The sequence below is a fragment of the Pinus tabuliformis genome, chromosome 1_2 (assembly GCF_031772625.1).
Source record: "Pinus tabuliformis cultivar Carrire ecotype Pingquan chromosome 1_2, CPIR1, whole genome shotgun sequence".
NCBI lineage: Eukaryota > Viridiplantae > Streptophyta > Pinopsida > Pinales > Pinaceae > Pinus > Pinus tabuliformis.
The window spans coordinates 1,143,913,430-1,143,923,024 of NC_142298.1; positions in this window are offsets into that span (position 1 = coordinate 1,143,913,430).

Sequence of the window (9,595 nt, forward strand, 5' to 3'; positions counted from 1 at the left end):
GTAGAAGCAACCAAAAGAGCTAAAATTTCGAATGTAGCGACTGTAGCTCAACCTGGCCTAATAATTCAATTAGGAGAAACAAAGGGTGCATCAACCTCTCCATATTCCAGAGAGCCTGATCATGATCAGGTTCCTTTAATTCAAAATATGTTTTCTCAAATTGCTGAAAGAAATAAAAAGGTACAAGTAAATATGGAGGCTCAAGCTAAGTCTCAAATTTTTCTTGAGAAAAAAAGATTGTTATCTGCTATGGACTTGGAGAGAATTCAATTTAAAATTGCTTTCTTTCATCCTACTGAGATGTTTGTTGGATCTGCCAACAGTTTCAAAATTGTTAATTTGACTGTTGATACTCAGAAGCTTCCCATGCTTGACAAGATCAACTTGCATATGCAAACTGGGCAATTGATTGTTAATGACTTACAAAAAACTAATGCAGCTATTATTAAAGTAGAGAAAATGTTGAACAAGGTAATTCAACAGCTGAAATTGGAAAAAGCCAAATCAAGGGCCTTGAATGCCTAGGTAGAAGAATTGAAGAACATTATTGTCAAGATAGGTATCAACCCTGATGATCAACCTGCAATACAAGAACTGTTGAAATCTGCTAAGGCAGAGATTGGAGTTTTGAAGAAAAAGTTACATCTACCTACAGGAGAACATCCCATTGCTGCAGGGATAGCTGAAGTAGAGAATGAAAAAGAGAAGCTATTACAGGACGTATTGTAGAAAACTAAAGAAGTTTCTTTACTTAAAGAATCTTTGGATAAACAAAAGTGAGTTCTCGTGTTTGTACAATAGTAATGCCAACAAATGTAGAAGATCCAGCAACACAGGTATTGCAGTTGGCAACAGAATTGAAAATGGTTGAACATGATACCAAGAAAGTACAAAGGGAGTTGGAAACAGCCTACAAATTGTTAAATTTGAGTGAAGAAGAAGCAAGGACAGAAAAGGAGAATGAAAAGAAGTACCGGGAAGATCTATTAAGGACTAAAGAAGAGGTGAAAAGACTGAAAGAAAAATTGAAGGGTAATATGTCCTTAATTCAAGCCAGGGAGATTTTATGGGATGAAATCATTGAGATTATCAAGAACATCTGGGAGTTCCTTGTCATTATGTCTGATGAAAAAGCATTGGTCAGAGATATGGAAGGTGAAGTTATGAAGGACAAGCAAAAAGATCTGGACAGATCAAAGTTTGCTAAAAGAATGATAGATTTCATCAATTCCAAGTCTTCTTCAGATCTTAAAGAGCATGACCTTCCATACAGGACACTATGTGCAATTGGTTTCAACAAAATGATTGTTATAAATATCTACAGGAATACTACTGAAAATAAGTTAAAAGAGATGAAGGATGTTGTCTCTAAGTTTAGCATACTATTTGATAAAAGAGTGAGGGTTGGGCTTCCCTCTTGCTGGGATTTACAGGGAAATATGCTGCCATGGAAAACACATGAAACTTTGTTGGTTGAAACAAAGAGCAAGATTGATAACACTCATGAAAAGAAAACAGTATTGAAGGGAGCCACTATTGTAAACTATCTCCATAAAGATTTTAAACTTTTGTGGATGGTGCAAACTTTGTTTACATATAAGCCTACTTATAGTAGGATTACAACATTCAGGATAACACTTGATAAACTAGAAGAAGCACCTAAATCAAATGTGCCACTGTGGAGAAAGTGCAAGGAATGGATGATAGAATAGGTAAGGGTACACCAGCAGATCAACCTGCTAAAGACTCAGATTCAAACAATGATCAACAATCACCAATCATAGTTTAATTTTTGTTATCTTATTTTTTGGGAAAGAGGTGTCTTTTACCCTCTAATGTAACATTTTAAAATGAATTTTACTTTTAGATAGTTAGATAAGTGGTTTGACAGTTTTGACAGTTACCAACTGTCCCATGAATGTATAAAAAGATGAAAAGTTATGAAAAAAGGGTTGGATTTTGGTAGAGGGAAAGGCTATACTATTTTTTACTCGATAAATTGATGATTAATAAAAGAATCAGGAGTTTCCATACATGTTGGGTATGATTTTGTTATTTCTCCACTATGTGTCATTTTGTTTATTCATCTCTTTAAATATGGTAATGAAGTTGCAAGTCTTTATTTACTTATGTAAATGAAGTTAAATTCCTTAAAGGGTGCTCCCATATTTAAAACCTCTTTCTATATGTTTCCTCTAAATTACAGAGAATAGTTCCTGTTAAACACAACATATTGTCTTTAATTTCTTTACATATTCTTCACATCACATTCATATTCAACATCACATGGCATTTTGAGACTTTTTCAACCATTTAAATATTGGGTATTTAAAGTCAAGTCTTTCTGATTCTTTAAATAGAGATTCAACAGAGATATAAGTGACAAACATAATAAATCATTAATGTCTTAGGCACAATTTCTCCACAGCCAGGAAATTGGTTTCCTAAGGGACAACAATATGAACACGCCAAATTCATGAGCAAGAAAGTTGAATCTAGCAATTTTCTAAAGCCAATTCACTTTATAATTTGAATATTTAAGTTATTTTTTTTTTAATTTTTTTGTCAAATTGTCGGTGATCCTCTAAACTTGACCTATGGCTTGAGGAGTTGTGACCCAAGGGCATCTAAGCCTTCAAAGTCACCCACACCCGACCTGGGCCACACTAGCCCTCAGCTGACTGGATTTTGTAGCTTGTCTCCTCCCCCTAGCACAAGGCACAACCACCCCCTGTGAGATTTGATCCTAGGTCACCTTGCAAATGATGCCCATCCACTGTTGGTTGTGCTAGTGAGACTTGAATATTATAAATATTTTTTATAAATTTGTTATTTGTTATTTGGTGGTGTATGATGGATTTGTTTTTGTATAGGATGTACTTTGCAATTGATGTGTAGTGCCATATTTAATCTTATCCTGCAAATTTTACTAAGTGTTTAAATTTTCTTAAAATATGGACTTATAATTATCAAGAAATATTGGTACATACCTACATTGGTGAAACTGTAAATTTGGTACTGATATAAATTTTGTTATTTACGTCCCCAAATTTTTAAAATTTGAAAATACATAATGCTCTCCAATTCATTACCAAATTATATATATATATATATATATATATATATATATATATATATATATATATATATATATATATCTATATATATATATATATAGATATATATATGGATACTCATTCCCAATTGTCCTCTCTGATTTACTTGGGAGAAGACATGGTCCTCTCCAATTAATTACCAATTTATATATTTATCTCTCATCCCGAAAATGTCCTCTCACATATACTTGGGAGAAGACATGGTCCTCTCCAATTAATTGCCCAATTTTATATTCATATCAAAATCCCAAATATCCTCTCAGATTTACTTGGGAGAAGACATGATCCTCTCCAATTAATTACCAATTTATATATTCATGTCTCATCCCCAAAATGTCCTCCCACATTTACTTGGGAGAAGACATGGTCCTCTCCAATTAATTACCAATTTATATATTCATCTCTCATCGCCAAAATGTCCTCTCACATTTACTTGGGAGAATACATGGTCCTCTCCAATTAATTGCCAATTATATATATTCATCTCTCATCCCCAAAATATTTATTTGGGGGAAGACATGGTCCTCTCCAATTAATTACCCAATTTTATATTCATATCACATTCCCAAATGTCCTCTCATGTTTACTTGGTAGAAGAGAAGTCAAATGTAAGGATGAGGGAGAAGTTATGACATTAATGAGAGGTGGTTGAGGTGGAGAAGAGGGGGGCATAAAAGGCGAAGGATGAGAGGAGAAAGGGGAGGCTTGGTCTTGCTTTTGGTTTTGGTTGGCTGTGGTTTTGTAGGAATTGTTTGAGAGAGAGGAGGGGAGTATTGTTTATCTTGGACACACACTATCTCTGGTTGGACTTGGGCTTGGAGGGTTAGGGAACCTGTGGAGGTTTCCGGGGCTAGGAATTACTTCCTAGTTGGCTAAGAGGTAAATCCAGTCGGTAGTTAAGAGGATCATTCCAGCAGAAGCGGCATCTCAAGGGAATTTCCACTGGGCCATCGATACAGGTATTCCTCTATGCACAGATTACTCATGTAAGTGATTGAAATGAAATGTTCACTATTTAAATTGTAGGAATTAGATTTTAAATGGAAAATTATCATCGTTTAAATGTCTTGTCAGAAAATAAATTATTTCCCTTTTATTACATTCAAAATTAGAGAATATAGATCTAGTAGAGGACCCTAGGAGGGGATCTTATATGTGGTATCAGAGCTTAGGTTCAAAATCTGGAACCAAAACCCACTAAACCAAATTTCCACTATAAGAGCTTGTAACCCTCTGTTGTTGCCTCGAAAATCGCTGCAAAAACATTGGGGATAACCACCCGGTCCGGACCTTAGTACAGCTCCTTTTCCGTTTGGAATAGTGGCCCCGACTGGGGATAATGGGACCAGTTTCCCAAAAGTGGATAAACGGGATGAATGGATGATTTATAAACTAAGCTAGCGATAAGCGAATAACTAAACTATTAACAAGAATACATAAATTATGATCTATCCCGGGAACTTATTTGAGCTTTAAAGTGCAGCGCTTGATGATCCGTGTCTATAAACAGGCATATAGATGACTCTATTTAACAGACATAGACATTATTTCATTCATGATTACTATGCTTAAATAGTTAAGCAAAGCGATTAAAGCGATATTACCACACTTATCATTTATATCATTGACATATACATGATTAAAAAGAAAGGCACATCATAAAACATCCAATAGTGGAATGAATATAGATCTGCTGTTACAACGCATGCATATAATCAATAATAGCAAGAATAATCACATAGCAATTCATATGAAAGGAATGAATTCAGACATAGATAGAAATACCATATGAGCTGCTTGACACTCCCAATATCAATCGCTACTTGTAGTTCTTCCTTCAACGCAAAAACATTCTCAACAAAGACAATAGTGCACAATTGCATAAAAAGCTTCCTTGTCGAATTAAGAACAACTGGTCCAGTTTCATAAAAGAATATTGACTGAAGCACAATAGTGCAAAATTCAGTCTTTTAAGTCTGGTACAAAACTTTATGACCCTTTCCAAAACAATGAAAGGGTCTATAAATACTAAATTAATCTAAATATCTATTAAACTAAAATCCTACTAAATTGGTATCAATAAATTTTGATCCTATTTCCCTCAGCGATCTGGCAATCGACGGCATGATTCATCAAGTAGGCTGCTTGCCTTTAAATTTGAGCTGACTTGTCGCAAGCATTGGCTCTACTTCAGGAGGTTTGTTGAGGCGCAAACTGAGCTGGGCGGCATAGGTGGCATCATGAATATCGGGAATTATATACCCGATTGCATCTGTTAGGCACTTAAGGGCGGCTCTCTGTGTATGCAGCTTAATCAGGAAGAGCCAATATGCCTCGAAGGTTAAACTGTTAATCCCGGCGATTAATCTCCCCTTTTCCTCTAAATCAGGACAACATGATTGCTCCAATGTGTTTGTTGTTGTCATCTTTCCTGGTGTACATTGGGAAATCATATTTGCTAAGTAGAGAGTGTTGTTAACTAGTTCAACTAGATTGCTGGAAGTTGACTTGCATCTTGAAGCCGTCCTCTCTGCTTTCATCACCTGAGTCTGCCACTCTGTGAAGAGTATATCTTTATGTGTTTCTAAGATCCTGGGCAAATTTGCTGCTTGTTATAGACAATTTTGTGCCTTACAGCAACAAGCATGAATTGTCAATAATCCAAGGGATCCAAAGTTCCCTAAACATGATGTTCCTACCCCTAGAGGAACAAGGTCAGCAAACCAACAGCTCTCAGATCAGTTCTCCACCTGAAAACACTCAAAAACAAGCAATCCTGAAATCAAAGCAGGTGCTCCACTAGGTTTCTGCGCTGAAACTCAGTTGCTCCATGGTGTACCTGCGTTGCAAAGCAAGTGGAACAAAGGCCACCTGCGCTGAGCGGGATGGGACAAGTGGCACAATGAGTCATTGCTTTGGAATCTTCCAAAAATGACACTTGGTTCAGGTATTTCGCCTTGTGATGAGTCAGAGGCTCTGTTTCTCCAAGTGGAAGCAAGGTTCTCCAAGTGGACTCAAGAACTGAAGATCAACTAAAGATTAACTGAAGAGAGAGAGGACACAAGGCAGCTACACATCAGTTGCAAGCTGACTCATCCTTTCTCAATTCATCTATATATTGAGCTCTCTCCTATGAGCTCAGGAGGCTGGAATTTTGCGCAAAGTAATGATAGGCTGTTGGTTTCACTATTGAGCTATTGGGTGATTGTTTGAGAGAGGTGAAGAAGAGCAATTCTTTCTGCTGGGAGGTGTTGCTGGGTTGGGGCCTTCAATGGTTGTAATACTCTCAGAACCTTTTCTTCTACATTAATAAAAGCTATTGAGGTTCTTCTATGTGCTCTTGTTTCAATAATATATTGTGATGATTGCATGTTTGGTTTACACTAATCCATGAACCACTTATGATTGCATGCCTCTTGTAGTTTCCTTCTTTGTTATTTTACAGGATCTCATTGTAGCTGGGCAAGCAAAAGGACAAGGAGCTAGGAGCAAGCGGCCAAAGAGAAGAGTTTGGATTCGACATTGAGCGCAAGGCAACGGTTAGTGCATTTCTCCATTCTCTTTTGCTTTCATAAAGAAGTAAACCTTTAGTAGTTTGTTTTACAGTTGTTGCTAAGGAACTGTCACCCTTAGAGTGGGATAGGGTCATCCGAGTCGGATACTTTTTCCTACAACAAACTGGCGACTCCGCTGGGGATCGTATCCGTTTGATTGTGTTTGTAGTATTTTGCTATTCATTTCCTGAACCAAAGAGTACCAAATCGAAAAGCTTTTGACTATATCAAAAGCGAAGTAGAGGGCAGCTACTCTGGCTCATTTCTGAGCAAGTTCATGATTTGAAGAGCTGATATACAAGGATCCTTGTAAGCTCTTAGTGATAGCTTTGCACCTTCTTGATCATCCCTTTGAGTGTGCTTGACTGAATGTCTCTGATTTGAGCAAAAACCGTGCATTTTTGAGAAAATTATGACCCAGAAACTGTGAAAACGCAATTCTCGTTTTCCAAAGCAGGTAGTACACAGGCTACTTGCTTTGCAACGCAGGTCCCGAAGGGGCTACCTGTGCTGAGAGCCAGTTTGGCTGTGCAGAGCCTGCGTTGGCCCAAATTTGCCTAGTGCATTTGGGGTTTCCTCCCTTTCTCTTGCCTGTTTTCACTTAGATTTTGCTACTAAGTGTCAGTCTTGTGCCTGTTCTGAAACCAATATTACTTGCCATCATTCCGCCTCTGTTATATAACGAAATTGTACTTGTTCTTTGTATTTCTTACTCATTTACAATTTCCCATAACGAAGAGTAAACTAGTCTTGCTTTTGGCCTCTTAGATCTGAACCTGTGTTAGGCATTTTGCTGGTCTAAAGAGTTAGCTTGTTTGCTGTCCATAGCTGATTAGTCATTTTACTTTCGTCATTATGGTTTGATTTCATGTATTTCCAGTGATTAAGCAAGTGAATCTTAAGGTGTCTTTTGATTTTGGACAAACTTGTTTGTTTTCACTCTAAATCGAAATCAAAGTTATATAACCACTTTCTTTTTGTATCCATCCGCATTAAGAAAGGGAAAAGAAAATACATGCATTGTGCATTTTGCATTTGACTGTTTGCTTGACGATTTAGGAAAAATTTGCATTTAGTGTGTGCTCTATGATCTGTGTGAAAAGATTTGCCTTTCTTTTCCCTCAGTAGTTAAGGTTTTCAAAGTTGAAAGATTGAAAAGTTTGCTTCTCATCTTAGATTGCATTCAGGAATTTGTTATATACATCTCGTGGTGATCCTTAAAGGCAAACTGTTAAGCAAGATCAACATTAAAATAAATCCAATTTACATAACAACGCTTTGTAACATAACACAAACATCTAGAGGTCTAGGTAGAGACGTGTTCCGGCGTCGTTAAACATAGTGACTGTCGATCTCTACGAAGGTGGGTGATTCCTCCTGAGAGTCGGTGGCACTAATACGGACTTGTGCTCCCACGTACCATCGCGTATATATTGGGAGACCCCTATAGGCAATTATCCTTTATCCATAGGAAGCCGTGTCGAACGCCCTACTGATCGCGATGCAGTGAACACAACATTCACGAAGATCGACCACCCGTACCGTAAAACGTATTCTGTGGTTTCGCGAAAGGTTTGGCACACCCTCTGCCTAGATCTCCAGAGCAGTTTCTTTTGGCCTTTTTCAAACTCTATAACTGAAAAGGTCCAACCGAGCATTTGTCACTTCGGGCTCGTTAATACATCGAAGGCGACTAGAGTCATCTTTAGCTTTTTCTCGACTCTTAAAACATGAAAAAGCAAGTTTGTGTCTAAAAGCGTCGTTAATAAAATTTATTTTAAGCGGAACATAATCACCTGTTATTCCCACGTTGATCTTTCAGTTGAAAAGTATGGAGCCCACCAACCAAGGAAATAACCTTGGAGGAAGTCCAAATCCCTTCTCCTCTTGGGGAGATGTTGGTGCGCCTCATATGGCAACATTGTCACTTCCAGGATTGACAATTGGCCTACCTGTATGGCTCTTTTCAACTAATGTAGTCCAGATCGCCACTAATCCTGAGCAGTCGAATCAACAGTCAGAACAGTCTAGAGCTACCCACCAGCCTTCCACTTCTTACAATTCTTCCTCTGATCCTTCATCTTCACAAGGTAGAGCCGGCAAAAGTCAGCCTCCCATGGAGAAGAAGGAAAAGAAGAAGAGAGAAAAGAAACAGAAGGGGCCTATGGCGAAGGCGACTGGGGGCAAGCAGAAGACAGCTGACAAAAACCCACACACTGCACCGACCGGGCCTAAATCGCCATGTGTCATTTGCAAAGGGACCCACTACCATCGTGATTGTCCTTGTATTCCCCGGATACTGAGGGACTGGTCCCCAAGGTTGCACAATCCGGTAGCATCAACCTCTGGTAGTCATGTTGATTGCAGTCCGTCAACTAGCGAGAGTGAAGGACGAAGAGGGAGACCAAGATCACCCTGTATATTGTGTGAAGGCAAGCATGCCATCCACCGATGTCCATTCTTAGATGAGGCAAAGAGAGTTTTAGAAGATCGTCCGGTTTCACCGTTACGACTTCCTCCTGGATATCAAAAACTCACGCCTAATCCCTCGATAGTTGAAAATCCAGCTGACCCGCTCAAGTGGTCAGCTGAAGTGTCGGTCATTGAGAATGAACCTACTGAATCCAGACCAGACAAAAGTCTAAAAGTCGAAACGACAGTTGACTCGGTTCTTCCTTCAGAGGTTTCATCATCCAATGACTCCGTCATTGAGGGCCCATCCTCAAATGACGCCCTCACTGAAGAGGATAAGGATGACACCGTCCATATTCTTTTTATCAACACAGACTCTGATGAGCATCAGGGCAATGCGCCCATTCCATTATCGCAGGAAGGAACATCGTCAGGGTCGTATCCGGCCGTATATTCGGTCCCACCACCAAGCAACCTAGTTGTATCCTTTGATTGGAATCAACTAGGCAGACC